We start from the raw sequence: 16,784 nt of genomic DNA, 5'->3' as shown, positions 1-16,784 counted from the left end.
TCAGTTTACCAGACCGCGTCCTCACTGAGGAATTCAGTTTTTTTCTTTAGATCAGTCTTTAGATTGGCAGACTCAATAATGAAAAATAATGGAAAGTTCCTGAACAGATTATATTTGATGAAAACGATGTCTGAAGCCTCGGCTTATCACACCTTCTCTTCTCACAAAGCACAATTATTACATAAGGAGCAAAATTATACTCATATTACACAAATATAATATAACATTCATGAGCTGGCTATGACGAGGAAAGACAAACTGTAAATGAGCAAATACAGGAGAATAAACATTTTCCATATGCAACTTCTAACTTTATAATTGTCCTGAAGCTCATTTTACTGAAAATATTAATTTCCTGTGACGTCACACTGACTCTCTCTACTCTCAGAAAAACACTGGTTCTGAAATGGTTCTTCAAAACGCTCTGTGGTTCTCCAGAGAACCATCAGCAGCTGAAGAACCTCTTTATCTAGGGGCTGGTTCCTCACACACTCTCTGTGGTTCTTTAAAGTGCTAAAGGTTCTTCATGTGTATTGGAGTTAGTTGGTGGCGGCAGCAGCTAACAATTATTTTCCTTGTGGATTAATGTGCAGATTATTTCCTCAGTGAAAGAATTAATATGCAGATTATTTCCTCAGTGAATGGATTAATATGCAGATTATTTCCTCAGTGAATGGATTAATGTCTCGCTCTATAAACCATCAGAAAACATTTTTAACAGCTCGTCTGGAACCCAGTGAAGGAACAAGGAACGTGGAGAACCGGCCAACAACACGTTCATGTTGGTTTTCAACCTGATACACAGTCATCTGATTTAAAACACTCAGAGAGGCTTTTATTCTGAAAAACTACTGAAGAACGATTTTAGAAAAGGCTCTGCTTCCTAAAGGAACTAGTTTTTGATGGATCCCTGAGGCACTTTTGGGAAGAACCATCTACACAAATGGTTCTTCTTGCTAAAGGGTTCTTTGTGGAACCAAAAATGGTTCTTCTATGGCATTACGCCGAAGAACATTTGTGGTTCCAGTTAGCACCTTTATTTTTCTGTGTGTGGTTGAAAACATATCTTTAATATTATCTGGTAGAAGGTTATTTTCTGCGTTGGACTGTTCAACAGTCAGCAGGCTCATGGAGGTTGTTGGTAATTCACTTTATTTCCAGATCTTTTGATGGGATTTATCTTTGTGTCCTGAGGACAGACAGGCGCGAGGCGCTGTGAGGTGGGAGGAGGAGGAGGAGCTGGTCTCTGCGGCGGCTTTGAAAGCGGTGAGCGGGGTCACGGCCTCGGCTGCCCTCGGCCTCAATGTGGAGACGTTTTGTGTTTTTCACGTCTTTTCATCGCCTCACACACATCTGGCCTGAGCCGACCCGCTCGCTGCCGACGTCTGCGTTCTGTCACAGTGAAGGTTTCTGCAGAGGGCGATGCTTTATTTATATATTTATTTATTTATTTTACCCAACAAAGTGGCGGTTTACCTTTAAAGTGGAGGCGGACGGGGTCCCAGAGGAGCCGGGCTGAGGACGAGCAGCTGAGGCAGAGAAATCAGCGCTTAATGTGGAAATGAAGCTGTCACACTTTCATAAACCACAACCTGAAAGATTTTTTTTCACCAACTGCTTCAACCTGCAGTTATGACGGCGTATTAGGGAAGGGGGGTAATATTCCAAGACAAAAAATCGAACCGAAAAACCAAATATCTGAGATTAAAGTTGTAAATTTATGAAAAATTTGTTTCTTGGTCAAGGAACCAAACACCAAGAGCTGGACTCAGCAAAGTGAAAAAGTGAAGCCATGTGGTTCCTGATGAGAAAACTGTGATTTCCTTCTTACTAAATCCCAGAGATTACATCAGTTAGTGCGTTTTTTTTTTCTCAGAAACTTGCCACTGTAATCTCAGAATGTCCCAGTTTTTTTTTTCCCTCGTAAATTTACAAATTTAATCTTGAAAATGTTGAGTTTCTTCTCTCTTTGCTGTCCGGCTGCCTCCTGCTCAGGTGGAGGCTCACCTGTCTCTGCAGCCCTGATGAAGACCTTCAGAGGTCGAAACATGGCGGCTTTTTTAATAAATAAGGCTTTTTAATATGGAATTCCTCACATTTTCAAAAATTTGGAGCGCCTGGATCACCCTCTTATTTGTACAAGGAAGTATTATTGAGGATATTCCAGCTTTATATCAAAAGTATGGAAAAGAGTCCGATCTTTCTTTGAACATGTTATTTTCTTGTTTTGTTGTCTGCTAACTGCTGCTTGTCCTCTGCATTTTGCTTTATATTTAGTCCTTTTGTGTTTTGGTTATGTAATAGTCTTCTGCAGGCCCACGCGGGCTGGGCAGCTCTGGATGCATCAGATGGAAAAAACAAATGAAATCAGTCGTTTATTTGCTTGATTTATGCTTCATTTCATCGGCAGCATCGCTAAAATAAACACGTTTCATAATTATGCGTCTTTCACAATAAAAGTAATGAATAAGGCCAGAAAAGGCAGGAGAGAGCAGGAGAAGTGATCACACGGTTTGTCTTGTTCTTTCTGCCTTCTCTCCCTTTCTTACCACGTCTTTCTTCATCCATCATCATCGTCCCAGGGAATATTTACTCCATCTATCACCTGCACTCTGTGACCTCTGACCTTTCACCTTCTCACTGCTGTTTGCTTATAATGTTTGCTGAACGAGAAACCGAAGCCTCCTCTGCTGAGTTTGCTCTGGGGGAAAAAAAAAAAAAAAAAAAAGCTCTGATTAATGACTAAAACTTAAAAGTACAAAATGCAAACTGATCCAAAATGAGGTTCAGACCTCGGTGTGAACCTTTTTCATAAAGTTCACGCTCTCAGAGTCAGAAGTGGCCCGTGCACGGCTTCTCTGTAAAAAAAACAAAAAACCTCGCTAAAATAAACTTCCAAGCTGCTGTATTTTGTTGTAGAAAATGTAAAAGTTTTGATTTGACGCGGATTGAAACAGTTTCAGCGTCGGGGCGTTCACTGATGTGCATTAATTAAAAAAAGGAAAAATATACATGATTGTGCATCCTATAAATACACAAATGCAGCCGTACATTCATGCTCATACAGTTAGAAATGTGACTTCACACTTCACATGCAGTCCTTTTAAATTCAGCGCTGCAGTCCTTCTGTTTTTCTCGACAAGCAGCTGCAGCTTCCATCTTTTCATCTTTCATTTCTATTCCCTCTCCCCTTCTGCTGTGGTTTCCAGCGGGTGAATGCTGGTGAAAGGGTTAATATGGAGCAAATCGCTGCAGTACAAAATAAAGCCGTGTGATGGTTTTAACTTGCATGACATGGAAACAGATGAGCAGCACAGAGCCGAGCATCCTGAGGCGAACACACACTTCAAACTGGGGGTCTGTGGCTTTATGGAAATGAATGTGGTGGTCTGGAACATGTCAGATGGAGAAGCCCTGCCTGAGAGGATTCCCAGACGTGTTTCAGAGAAACTTCTGGAAAGGCGGCGTGTCTGTCAGCGAGGACGTGAACGTGGCCGAGCGGCGCTTCGCCTCCTCAGCCCGACCGGAAACGGCACATCAGTTCGGTCGGCTGTTTTGGACGTGCAGATGTTTCCTCCTCTGGTTCTCCTCAAGACCTTGGAATTGAAATACGGAAGCTGAAGGAGAGAGAGAGAGAGAGAGAAACGGAAAAATGCCAGCACTGCTAAAAGTCTCCTCGCCTGCTCTCGGTCCTGCTGGCAGTCGGCGCTTCTCCAAACCCAGAGAGGCGACTCCTCCCAGCCTCCGGCCTCCCTGGAAGCCGCTGGACGGAGATGCCACTCAGATTCTTTCCACTTCACCCGGATGGTTCATCTGTCTGTTAATGAGCCAGGTGGGCGGCACCTGGTCGCTCCAGCTGAGAGCAAAACCCTCCGCTGCTCTGACATCAGTGCACAACACTTCCTGTGAGTGTGTTATCGTCACCGGTGTGGATTTCATATTCCTTATTTATTTTGAATGTCCGTTCATTTACAACTCCCCCACTTTTTCCATGTCAACAAACCAGTTATCAGATCCTGCAGGAGCTACAGGTTTCACAGCTCAGAGTCAAAATGTGAGTTTGTGGTTGCACTGCAAAAAGTCAAACTCTTACCAAGATTATTTGTCTTATTTCAAGTAAAAAATGTCTTATTTCTAGTCAAAATATCTCATTACACTTAAAAGTAATGAAAAACTTAAGACATGATCAGCTCAGAAGTAACTTGTTTTTAGACAATTTTCACTTGTTTCAAGCTGAGGCGGATCTATGGGTGGGCCTGGATGGGCGTAGGCCCACCCAGATTGACAGCTTGCCCACCCTATCAGATTCAAGACCAAAAAATAACAAACTAAATAAATAAATGTTTTAATGTCCTTTTTCCAACGTTTATTTTATGCTCGTTTACAAATATGCAAACAGACAGCAAAAACAAAAAAGGAAGAAAAAAAACTTTCTTGCATGACGACGTCGCGTTACACGCTGTCAAAAGGCAGTTAAAAAAATAAACAAAATGAAATAACAGGCCCATCCAGAATTTTTAAGGCCCACCCATTAGCCATGTTCTGTATCCGCCACTGGTTTCAAGTGAAAATTCACTTGAAATAAGTGAAAATTAGCTAGAAACAAGAAACAAATTTTGCCAATGAAACAAGCAAATTTTCACTTGAAACAAGAGACAATTGTCTAAAAACAAGTTACTTCTGAGGTGATCATGTCTTATTTTAAGTGTAATGAGACATTTTGACTAGAAATAAGACAAATAATCTTGGTAAGATTTTGAGTTTTTGCAGTGTGAAGCAGCCGCCTTGTAATGTTCTGCTCAACATTCAGAAACCACACAGCTGATGATTGGCTGTGGAAAGCAAAACGTTTCCCCGCTTAGGGACTATTTTCCCCGGCGGAGGAGGAGGAGGAGGAGGAGGAGGGAGCGTTTCAGTGTGAAAAAGTCCTGAAAAGCCAACAGTGCTGCTGCTTTTAGGAAAACTCATGTGGAGGACTTTATTGGGCTGATGGAAAACTGGAGTGAAGAAAGTGTGAAGGCTCTGAAAGTTCATGTTCATATCGTAGTGGAATGAATGGAGGAAAGGGAGGAGGAGTGATGTGGCAGCTCTGAAAGCCCACTGCTCGCTCTGGGAGGAGATCAGCAGGAACGTGGAGTTTGTACATTTTGTTTTACACGTCGCTTCGCTCGGCGCCGTGCGGCTGCTCCGTCGGCGACGCAGACGTTTTCTACGGGAAGTTAATTTAAACAAACAGGGCGACTCGCTCTGCTGCCCCGCGCTGCACCGAGGAGGAAGAGGAGGCTCACATTTATACCACAGATCTTTCACAGAACACTGCACATGCTGCGTGTGTGTGTGTGTGTGTGTGTGTGTGTGTGCACCCAGGACGTCATCATGCTTGGTAACTGCTCTGAAATGTGCCGTGTCAGCTCTTTTATCATTAAGAAAAGAAGGTTTTGTGCGTCACCGGGAGGCCGAGGTGATTTACATCATTTACCCCCTCACACACACACACACACACACACACACACACACTCTCTCTCTCTTTCATGCCTCTGTCAGGTTGGGTGTGTTTACCAGCTCAACCCGTCCACACACTCGTCCTGGAGTGTTTGGTTTGGCCGTGTGTTTGTCTCTGGGCGGTCCGTGGAGCTGATGTATATTTTGGAGGGGTCAAAAGGTCACGGGTGGGGTGGGAGTGTGGGGGGGGGTTGGGGTGAGGGGGGGGCGACCGAGCGGTGAGAGAGTCACTGAGGCTTAACGGAGGTGTGGTGGGTTTGTGTGTTTGTGTGTGTGTTTTTGTTGAAATCACAGGTTATTGAGGTGGACAGGCCACCACAAACACACACACACACACACACACACACAGGAAGTGCAGTGTGACAGGGTGTGTGTGTCTCTAACCTTAAAAACACAGTTTTCCATCTATAATTAACTCAAGTGCTTTCAAAATATATTGTGTGATTTAGAGTCATATTGTTTGGTTTCCAGTGATTTTTTTGGGGGGCAGGCAGCTATTGTTTTTCCCAGGATTGGGGGGGGGGGCACGCCCTCCTCCAACCCCCGCCCCCCGCCCCGCCCCGCCCATCCTCCAAACTGGAGGATGAAGAGGAGCTGATGAAGGCCGCTCTGTCGGGGTCTCGCTTGTTGACTCTCATTATCCTGATGAGCTGATGGTTTGTTGATGTTGATCGCTGCTCAGGGATGAATTTATCTAGAAAGAGAAATGAAACGCTGGCTGGATAGTTTACAGTGGAGGGTTTACTGTGCCTTTAAATCAGTGGAATAAGCCTCAGGTCGCAGGTTGGTGACATCACAGGCCAACAAGGAGCACAAAGGTCACATCCACATGACAGAGACAAACGTTCAGATGCAGGGAAATGAGAGGCAGATGGTCCCGGATCAGAGGGAGCAGAGGACGGAGACGGGGGGGCAGGAGGGTCACGGTCCAGCTGAGAGCGACGGGACGGGAGGAGCAGCCGGACAGCAGGAGGCTCCTCGTGATGCTTTCCCAGGAACTGGACCGAGCCAGAGGAACCAGTGAGCAACATGAAGGAGACGAACAGCAGTGAAGCGTCTAAACTGGACGCTGGGCCTCCACCCGGCCACGTCAACATCCATCATGTGATGTTTTGATGATGCTGATCAAAAATTCACAACATCGTTTTTTTCTGAATCAGCCCAAGTCACAGCGACGTCTCTTCAGAGTCCAGATGCTGAGGAGGAGATTTTGATTCTGGGCTTTTTCTCATTTCTCTTAAGTTTTTTTCCCTCATAAATCTGTGATGTTATAATCTCAGAGTTCAAGTTTTTTCTCATAAATTTGTGTTTTTTCTAGCAAATTCACCGCTTTAAGTTTATGACTTTAATCTCAGGATTACTTTTTTTTTTTTCTCATAATCTTATCCCCTTTCAGTGGCACTAATACACCACTGGAGGAAAAAAAACAACACAGCAGAAAGATTTGGCGCTATCAGAAGAAGATGTCAGACTTTGCGAGGAGATAAAAGCTTCAAAAGCCAATCCACTCCGGGGAATAAACCTTTTGCTGCCTTGAGAGTAATCAATAAAATCTTGAAATTGATTCTAAAATCAATTTGAAGCCGGTGTGTGTCGGCTAAAACGGGAGCTATCTGATCGGCCCGGCGGCGGCCTGCAGGCCCCGCGGCGCGATGCGGCGTCGGCACGGCGGCCGGCCGGGGAAAGACGAGCCGTCTGACCCTGACCGGCTGAGGGAAGCCTCTTTTTTTATATTTTTTTCATTTTTAATTTTTGCAGCGGGTCGCACAGAGCTGCCGTTGAGGGCCAGTTTCCTGACGTGCAGCTCTCCTGAACAGCAGCCAGCTGAAATATGTTTCCAACACCTCATCCCAAATTATAATTACAGTCAGCTGGGATTAAATTCATGCTGGGAAACATCCAGAACATCAGCCTCGACACCCCCGATGTGTCTGCACCGCTCCTCAGACAGCCTTCACCACAAAACCGTATTATATTGATCCTTTGGGCAGTGATCTGATATTTGCCGATATCACAGAGTCAGTCCTGATGTGATTCTGAGGCCGAGGATCGATTTGAGATGATGTCATTAAATCCGTTTAACACAGTCAGTTCTGTGTTTCCGCCGCTCGGCAGGTTCCTCGTGTTTCCTCCGTGTTTTATCTCGTTCTGGCGTCATTTTCACACGGAAGGTTCGTCTTTTCTCTGAGCGCCAAAACGTTTCCACTCTGCTGGTTTATGTAGGGGGGCAGTTTCAAAATGCAGGCACAAGTTTGCTCCTGTTTGTTGGCACTAAATGAATAAGATCTTTTACCGCCAGCGTTCAAACGTAAGGCTCGATGATATGGACACAAATGGTATCATGATATGGTTTTTTGTATTGATTGATTGATAGATATATAGATAGATAGATACTTTATTCATCCCGGGGGAAATTCACAGATTGTATTTAATGCTAATGATGCTTAATTAAATCACAGTTTGTCAGATTATTGTCTGCAGGAAAGAGCCTAGAGAAACTAGACAGTTTATAATATTTGTGTTTCTTATCAGAGCGATGAGGTGAGAAACATTCAGCAGATCCAACATGGCGTCAGGCGTCGTATCTTTAGTGATACAAAACACAGAAACGAAATCACACCTGTTCTGTCTTTTCGTTCGAGGTCACGGCTGAAAAAGCAGACTCAGTTTTTGGTTGTTGAGCGTCAGACGTTTGAGCGGCGGCGGCAGGCTCAGATTCAGATTCAGATTCAGATTCAGATTCAGATTCAGATTGCTTTATTAGTCCCCGAGGGGCAATTCGGTTTCTACAGCAACATAAAATACATACAACAATAAACAACTGGGTAGACAACCCACTAAAACACATTCTAACGTTACATGTGCAAAAGGGTAAATAGGCGCTCAGTGTAAATTCTGGGGTGCAGGGACCAAACAGTACGTACAATGTTATTCCATAAAAGTCAAAAAGTCAAAAAAGAGAGAGAAAAAAAAAAAACTCAATTAAGGCCACCTCTGTTCAACAGGCTGACGGCAGATGGAATGAAAGAGTTGGCATATCTGTTGGTTTTCCTTGAGGGCCCCGATAGCGCCGCCCTAGGGGCAGTAGGGAGAACTACTGCCCCTAGGGCGGCGCTATTGGCGGCTCGTCCCGCCGTGAGCTGGGACGTCCTGACGCGGCGGGACGTCCTGACGGTGTCTCGGTCTCCTGTCTGTCCGCCTGTTGCTCAGCTGCTGGCTGGTCTCCGCCGCATTTTCAATTACTGTCATTCATTTTCCATCTCCTGTCATCTTTTCCATCGTTTCCTTGTCTCGGTCTCTCTTGTATCTGTCATTCAATCCGGCCGATGCTCTCATCCTCCTCATGTTTTTTTTTCTTTTTCTTTTTTTTTTTTATTATTTCTCCTCTCATCCATCTCACCTTGTTACCGACAGAGAGCTGATCCCCCCCCCCCCGCCCTCGTCGTGCGGTGAAAAGCCCCTGTAAGACCCACCAAAATAGTCTGGAAATCTAATCGGGTGAAACCAGAGCCTCGTGCCTTGTCTCCTGTCCCCCGCTCCGCTCTCCCTATCTCCCCCCGTCCGCCCGCCTCTCCTTTCTCCTCTCGGGACATCCATCACCGCGTGGCCTTTACAGAGAGAAGGCACGTCTGGCCCGCCTGATATTTACACCAGCTGTGTTTCCCCACAGCGGGCACAAACCTCTCCAGCAAATTGTATGAAAATCCTGCTGCACAATAATAAAAAAATAAATTTCCATCTGCTCGGTCGAACAAAATATCCCCAAAAATCAGGATGTAGCTGAAAAAGGTGTTATTCTTGAATTGGGCTGAGTGTCATTCAGAGATATTCAGTCCCACTTTCCCTAAAATCTCATTATTGGATCTGTTTCCGGGTGTAGCTGAGTGTTTGTCCCGCAGGCCGCCAGCCAATCAGCAGCTTCATTAGCTCTCGGTGTAAGCATGCCGCGTGCTGATTGGCTCGCTGACACTGATGCACGTTTATTCTTTAGGTCTTGAAATTTGGTGCCAAACGACTTTCACAGACAGATTCCGGCCTCGATGGCACCGAAGCGATAAAAATAAAAATTGCCAAATTGTCTCAAATCAAGTCAAAATGTCACGTTATCAATGTGTTCACCTTGTTTTACACCACCGCAGCAGCAATGACATGTATTAACAGATGTAATAACAATAACAATAACAATAATAACAACAACAACAATAATAATAATAATAATAATAATGATAATAATTAAAATTTAGATTTAGTGTACTAATTCTCCCTAACGGTAATAACAGTGGTTAGTTTTGCTGTGTTTAGCATTACAGAGAGCTTTACAAAGAGCACATGAAATAATAAAGATAAATCAATAACAGACACAAAAACAGAAGTTAGGATCAGGCAGAAAGAAGAAATAAAGCTGAAAAGGCCGACTTACATTTAACACTAAGAGCAAGATCTGAGGTTCAGTGAGTCGTCCACAACAACACAGTTATTAAGAAATGTGCATTTAGTTTTTTGAATTCTCTACATTATAATGGGAATACAAATATTTTTGCTTTGTCTGTTTGTCTGTTTTTCTCAGTGACTCTAATTCAAAAACACTTTACATTGCTATGACTGATGATTCAACTCTTTACCATACATCCTTCTCTGTCTGTCTCTCTCTCTCTCTCTCTCTCACACACACACACACGCACACACACACACACGCACACACAGTTTTTCATAATTCAGCACAGTGAATGTCTCTGTGCCATTTTTAGATCTCTTAAATATCACAGCTGCTCTCATATTAGCTGCCTGTCAGCTGTGGCCGCAGGTCGCCTCCATCATGAGAGCAGCTGGACTCGGCATACATTATTAACCCGCCTGTAAGCCCCGCCCCCGGACGCGGCGGGGCCACCGGCACGTCACCTGACCACATGTTACCTGCACGATGGCTCACATGTGCATGAACACCGAACCCCCTCTCATGTCACAACAGGTCCACGTTCAAAACTCCAACATTTAGTCTCCGTTATGAGATCAGGAAGAGCCAGGCTAACAGCTCCCATAGACTTGAAGTCTTTATGCTAAGCTAACAGGAAAAGCTATCCATAGGAACTGAACCACTGGACGTACAGATGTGGCAATGGTGTCCAACATCTGGTTTCGGATTTGGGACGTTAGTAAAAGAGGATTTTGCCCAAAATGTTGGAGTTTTCCTTTAAGAGCAAGGTGACAGAGCTCATGAGCTGCAGGTGAGAGGGTTTCCACCTTAACCAGGCCGGCACGTGCGGCTCCAGAGGCGAAAATCCTGCTCATATTTGCATAAAATAACAGATAAAATATGAGCCGTTCAAGATCCACCCACTTTTGGATTGGATCATTTAGTCCATTTAAACGTAGTCGATCTTGTCAGAGGTGACGTCCCTTCTGGTTCATTCTTATTTTTGTCTCCCTTGAGCTAAAACACACACACACACACACACACACACACACACACACGCACAAATCAGCTTTTTGCCTGTGTAGAAATGAGACAGGAAGAGCGGAAAGTGACAGGCTGGGATTGGGAAGGCTGAACGCTCTGCTGTCATTTACAGGCTGCCAGACACCACACACACACACACACACACACACACACACACACACACACACACACGGGTTTTGGTCCCATGTACATTCAGTGTGTGTTGATGGTGTTTTGTGATGAACCTGTTCACTCGCTCTGTAAGTGAATCAGACTTGACTTGTGCGATGACACAGGAGAGACGTTCTAATCAGGTTTGTCAGGCCGGCCTAATCCCTGATGTCTGAACCGTGGGCGGGCTGAGACGGGGATGAGGGGAGTCCGGTTACCAGGCAACTGCTTTTGGTTTTCAGCAGTAAAGCGGCGCCGCTTCAGGTACTTAAACACACCTGTGCTGTGAGACAGGCGTCTGATGTTCACATCCGCAGAGACGGACTCAGTTAATACCATTTTTTCAAAGCCGACAGTGATACCGAGTGTGAAACCTGAACCTGAACCTGAGCTGTCAGCTGCCGAGGGCCGATCAGTCCACTGAAGCTTGGACTGTCGGCTTTGGGTCAATAATGATATTTTTTCCTCACTACCTGAGAAACCCAGGTTCCTGAGCTTGGAAAATGCAGGAAATGAAGGCAGTTTGCTTTTATTTGTGACACGTTAAAGGTTCATGGACACGCCGGTAAGGCCCTGGGACCTTTATGAGGGAGTACCTCAGGGAACCTTTTAGGGTCCCCCTGTGGTTGAAATCTGAATGAATGCAGCAGCACAGCACATTTCACATGTCAGATACAGATATTCAAAAATAGATCTATCTATCTATCTATCTATCTATCTATCTATCTATCTATCTATCTATCTATCTTGTGCCTTCTCTCTTTCATCTCCCTCTCAGCCTGAATTCTGTCTCCACTCAGGAAATAATCCTCATTAATGCACATTAATTCTTAATAGAGGGGATAGGGCGCTCTCCTCAAAAAAGATATCTTAATAAGCAGAGAGAGGGGGAGGGAGAGAGGGTGTGTGTGTGTGTGTGTGTGTGTGTGTGTGTGTGTGAAAGAGATTGTGAATGAGAATGAATAAGATGGAAAGAGGGGAGCAGAGAGAGAGAGAGAGAGAGAGTGTAATAAGATTTGATCATAGATAATAACCGTGACAAATAGAACATGGAGGGAAGGAAACAGCTTGAGCATGAATAGAGGTGCTGGTGGTGTGTGTGTGTGTGTGTGTGTGTGTGTGTGTTGGGGGATGGGGGGTAGATCTGGTTACACTCTCTCTCTCTCTCTCTCACTCTCTCTCTCTCTCTCTCTCTCTCTCTCTCTCTCTCATTTCCGCTCCATTACCTAATGGACGCCTCCTCTCAGGCGGCCTGATGGATTGACAGAACAATAAAACGTCTTGCTTGTGGTTCTTTGGTTGTTTGTAGCTCAGAGCTGCAGCTGCTGCCAAAATAAAAGCCCTGATGCTGCTGGAATCGCTTTTTAAAGCTCGTGCAGGTAACCTCACCTGGTGGGCCGAACCCATCCAAAACTCTGACCTCAAACAGATTCAGTCCCTCCTCCGAGCCCCGCCCGCCCTCGTGCACGTGGCCAAAGCTAAACTGCAGCGACATGAGGTGATGCCTTCTTGAGGTGATTGGTTATTTTATTGTGACAAAGAGATAATATTTTTAAACTGACCCAAATCGAGATTTGTCAAGATTATGAAGAAAAAAGTTACAGGAAGTGGTCGGTTCTGCTGCTTTACCAGCTCTGATTTCCCCTCACATTTCCCCTGAGGTAGCTGTAAGTCTAGAAAAAATAAAAACAGTTGAAGAGCTTCACTGAAGCCACATCACACTTTATTTTACAGCTGCAGCGTTAGAAACCCGGGGATAAGGCTCTGAGCGAGGCTGGGCCGTGAATGACGAACCAGCGACACACACACACACACACACACACACACCGGCGAGAGGATTTGTCGTGTTCTGCTCAGTTCCAGATAACATTTATCTAACGTCGTGTCTCACTCCTGTCATGTCTCACTCCAGTATCTTACGTCTTGTCATGATATTCTTTTAGACAAATGTCAGAAATGTCATGTCAGACTCCACCCGGCCGTTCCATCTTTACTCTCATCAGACTTGGAGATTGAAGTGATTAGAATTCTGATTCTCCAAATCCATAAAAACCTCAAGTGAAATGGACATTTTTTTAAAACCCGACAGACGAATCACGCGCCTCCGTTCCTGCTGCCTTCATGTCCCTCTCTCGTTTGCTCCGGCTGTAATTAGGAGTCTAGCGAGGGGCCATCTGAAGCCTCGCTGGGCCCCTTCTCCAAACGTTCACCTTTTGAGAAACAATGAAAAACAGAAAGACGTCGTGGGACGGGCCAGAAGTGTCTGTGATGCTGCTGCTCAGAGATAGGAGCTGGGACAATGTGAGGGGCCGACTGGCACAAAGGATAAGAAATCACCATCGTCACGCCACTGTTAGAAAGACCCAAGGCTTTCTGTTTTCTCTTTATCCGCCTCCCATAGAAAGCCTCAAAAACCATGAAAGCCCCAGTGAATTGTTTTGTTTTCTGTTACAGACAAGAAACTGGTTCAGCTGGACATCTGTTTGACAAAATGTTCCCTCCAGGAAATGGTTTGGCTCAAACCACAAATTAATACACAGGAAGTGGAGACAAGAAAACTGAGGACACTAAACTCCTCTGTCAGACGCGTCCCTGAGAAAGAGGTTTTAGGTCCCGTTCAGACTGCCGGCCCAAATCTGATTTGTGGCAAATCCAGATTGCAGTCAGATTTATTTGATCAACTCAGCAAAAAAAAAAAAAAAAAAAAAAAAAAAAAAACATATGCTAAACAATTGGTGCAAATCAGATTTAAGCCACTTTTGCACGTGTTTCAAAATGAGATTGAAATCCGATTTCTACACTTTTCAAATTGTCCTGAATGTCACCTGCGACCAGGGGCGGACTTACCATTAGGCAAAACTAGGTGGTTGCCTAGGGCCCCAAGTTCCTGAGGGCCCCATAAAACTCCTCATACACTTATGGTTAATACAGTTATTACTTATTTGCGCACATTAATTATGTTTTTGATTAAAATCCTTTCGCTAAAATGCCAGCAGAATGCTTATCGTATTATGTGTCTTGGGGCCCCTGTTTTGTGTGTTGTCTTCTCATTTCAGAGGGCCCCATGCCTGCCTTTGCCTTGGGCCCCAAATTTCTTAAATCCGCCACTGCCTGCGACGCGTCACATGACGGTGGTTTTGCGTTTTGAGACACAGACAATAAAAAACACAGCCGGCTCTGCAGACTGGAGTTGAGAACCAAATCAGATTAGCCTCCAATCTGCACCCAAACTGAGCTAAACTGTTGTCCATCTACCAGGCCAGATTTATTCACAGGATTCTTAATCTGACTTTAAGCCTAAAACCTTTACACTGCCCGCTGTTCCTCTAATAATTAATAATAATAATTGGTGCCTTTGATGAAAACAGATCCCAGGTCTGGACACTTGAGTCTCGGCAGGCTGAGGTGGAGATGCCGGAACGTAGCAGAGCTTTGAAAGGGACGCAACACAAGTCCATCGACACAAATGGACATAAACCTGAATTACACACAAATTCCCTTTCTAAATCCACTCACAATTTTTTTTTTTTTTATAAACATCACCAACAACAGCACACCTCGTTGCCATGCTTGTTTTTGTGTTCTTATGCTCGAGTTCCTTGTAGCCTCTTTGCTGTTTTATCAGTCAGGTTGTGATTTGAGCACTGAGACAAATGACCGTTAGTTTCCTGAGAGGAAGCTGCTGTGCTGAGCTGCAGGCGGAGGAACAGGCCTGAAGCCTCTGCTGTTCAGCTGAGGCCGGTTTCCCCTCCTGACTCCTGTTGTTGTTGTTCCTGCTCCCCGGCTGAGCCTCTGTCAGCGCCGACGGCTCCAAACACCAAAACCCACAAACCCACCGCAGCCCGACTGAAAACAGCAAGACGGACGAGTCAGGCGTCTTTGTGCTCGATCCCGTCTCGAAATCAGCCGTGTCACTGCCGCCGTGTCAGCCGGTGAACCTGAAATAAAAAAAAAACTAAACCTGGGTGTGAAAAAAGCCTTTTAGTTAACAGAAATAAAAATAACAATGAGACTTCTTTAGGAACAAAAAAAAAAAAAAAACGAACTGAAACAATATTGTGTTCTTATGCATTACACATGCACACACACACACGCACACATGCACAAACATATGCACACACACACACACACACACACACACACACACACACACACACACACACACACACATATTCCTGGAAGGTAATGCATCACTTTCCAGGAACGTGTGTGACTCACATGCATCAATGTTAACAACATCATATCTGTGCACGGCTGTTAAATCTGAACCTCAAACTGTTAATTCATCACCAAACATCATGTGTGTGTGTGTGTGTGTGTGTGTGTGTGTGTGTGAGCACGTGTGTCTACGTGCGTAGGTGTGTGTATGTCCTGTATAAATAGCCTCAACCCCCCTTTTCATTTGGTTTGTGTGTGTGTGTCTGTGTGTGTGTGTGTCTGTGTGTCTGTGTGTGTGTGTGTGTGTGTGTGTCTGTGTGTGTGTGTGTGTGTGTGGTCCTGCTGTCCTGCAGCAGATATTTATGACTTTAATAAGCTCTGAGCACTCTGACATTTCACCTGCAGCAGCTCGCCCCTGTCCAATCAGCGCTCTGCTAAATGTCACCCTGCCACACACACACACACACACACACACACACACACACACACACACACACCTGGCTCGCTCTGCATGCGACGCTCTGCGCCTCATTATCTGCTGTGACCCGCCGCTCGCCCGGAAATGAAAAGCCACAGAGTCGGACACACAAACAGCTGGCGGCCGCCTGACGCCGCCTCGCCAGTATTTTAGTTAATCTGAAGTTAATTAAAATTTCTTTTTTTTATTATTATTATTATTTGGGGCATTTCGGCACCACAGGCTCAGAGAGCAATGGGATTTTTAATTGGATGTTTAAACTATTTTAGTAATTTATGACTAAACCTCGGCTCCTACAGAACTACTTTATTTTATTATTTTATTTTATTGTCGTTTTATTTTATTTTATTTTATTTTATTTTATTTTATTTGAAATGTGCCAGTGTTAATGTATTAATCTTTTCATGCAATTTTATTTCATTTTCATTGCATTATTTTATTAATTTGAAGTTAATTCAAATTTCTTTTCTTTTAAGATTTTTTTTTTTTTTTTGGCTTTTTTGCTTCATGAGCCCATCAACAGGAAAGACTGGGATATGATTTTGTTTATCTTTATTATATATTTTTTTTCTGTACTTGTATACTTCCTCGTGTCTGCTCTCTCCCTCTGACCAATCACAGGCCGCTCTCATCTCATCTCATCAGCGCTAATTGTCCCGTTGCCATGGGAACGGGCTTGTCAGGGTCTCTGCTAATCAACAGAAATTAACATCTGATGCCTCTGCCTCACTCATGATGAGTGAGGCAGATTAGAGTATTGGAGTATTAAAACAGTTTTCATATTCGTTCAGGTGACACTGAAATATGTGCAATAAAATGTTAATAATCAGAAATATATTTGAATTAGCAGCTTGAGCTTTTCTCTCCACAACCAGGACCCGTTTTTTTTTTTTTTTTCTGAAAATGAATATCTTTGCCCAAGTCAAGTGCTGCCCAAATCCTGATATTTTGTCACAGTGTGTGAGTGTATTGTGTTTTCATCATTCCTTATTTCATTTCCACACCTGTGATTTTTTTCTCCTCCCAGCTTTGCGTTCT

General features: G+C 44.4%; 1 protein-coding gene across 1 annotated transcript in view; it reads left to right on the top strand.

Annotated features, from left to right (window-relative positions):
• LOC115374083 (atrial natriuretic peptide receptor 1-like) overlaps positions 1–16,784 on the top strand; it is a 93,297-nt gene that overhangs the window by 52,508 nt on the left and 24,005 nt on the right. The gene's annotated exons all lie outside the window — the stretch shown is intronic.

This window comes from Myripristis murdjan, chromosome 16 (assembly GCF_902150065.1).
Source record: "Myripristis murdjan chromosome 16, fMyrMur1.1, whole genome shotgun sequence".
Lineage (NCBI taxonomy): Eukaryota > Metazoa > Chordata > Actinopteri > Holocentriformes > Holocentridae > Myripristis > Myripristis murdjan.
This window is presented reverse-complemented; position numbering and strand designations above follow the sequence as displayed.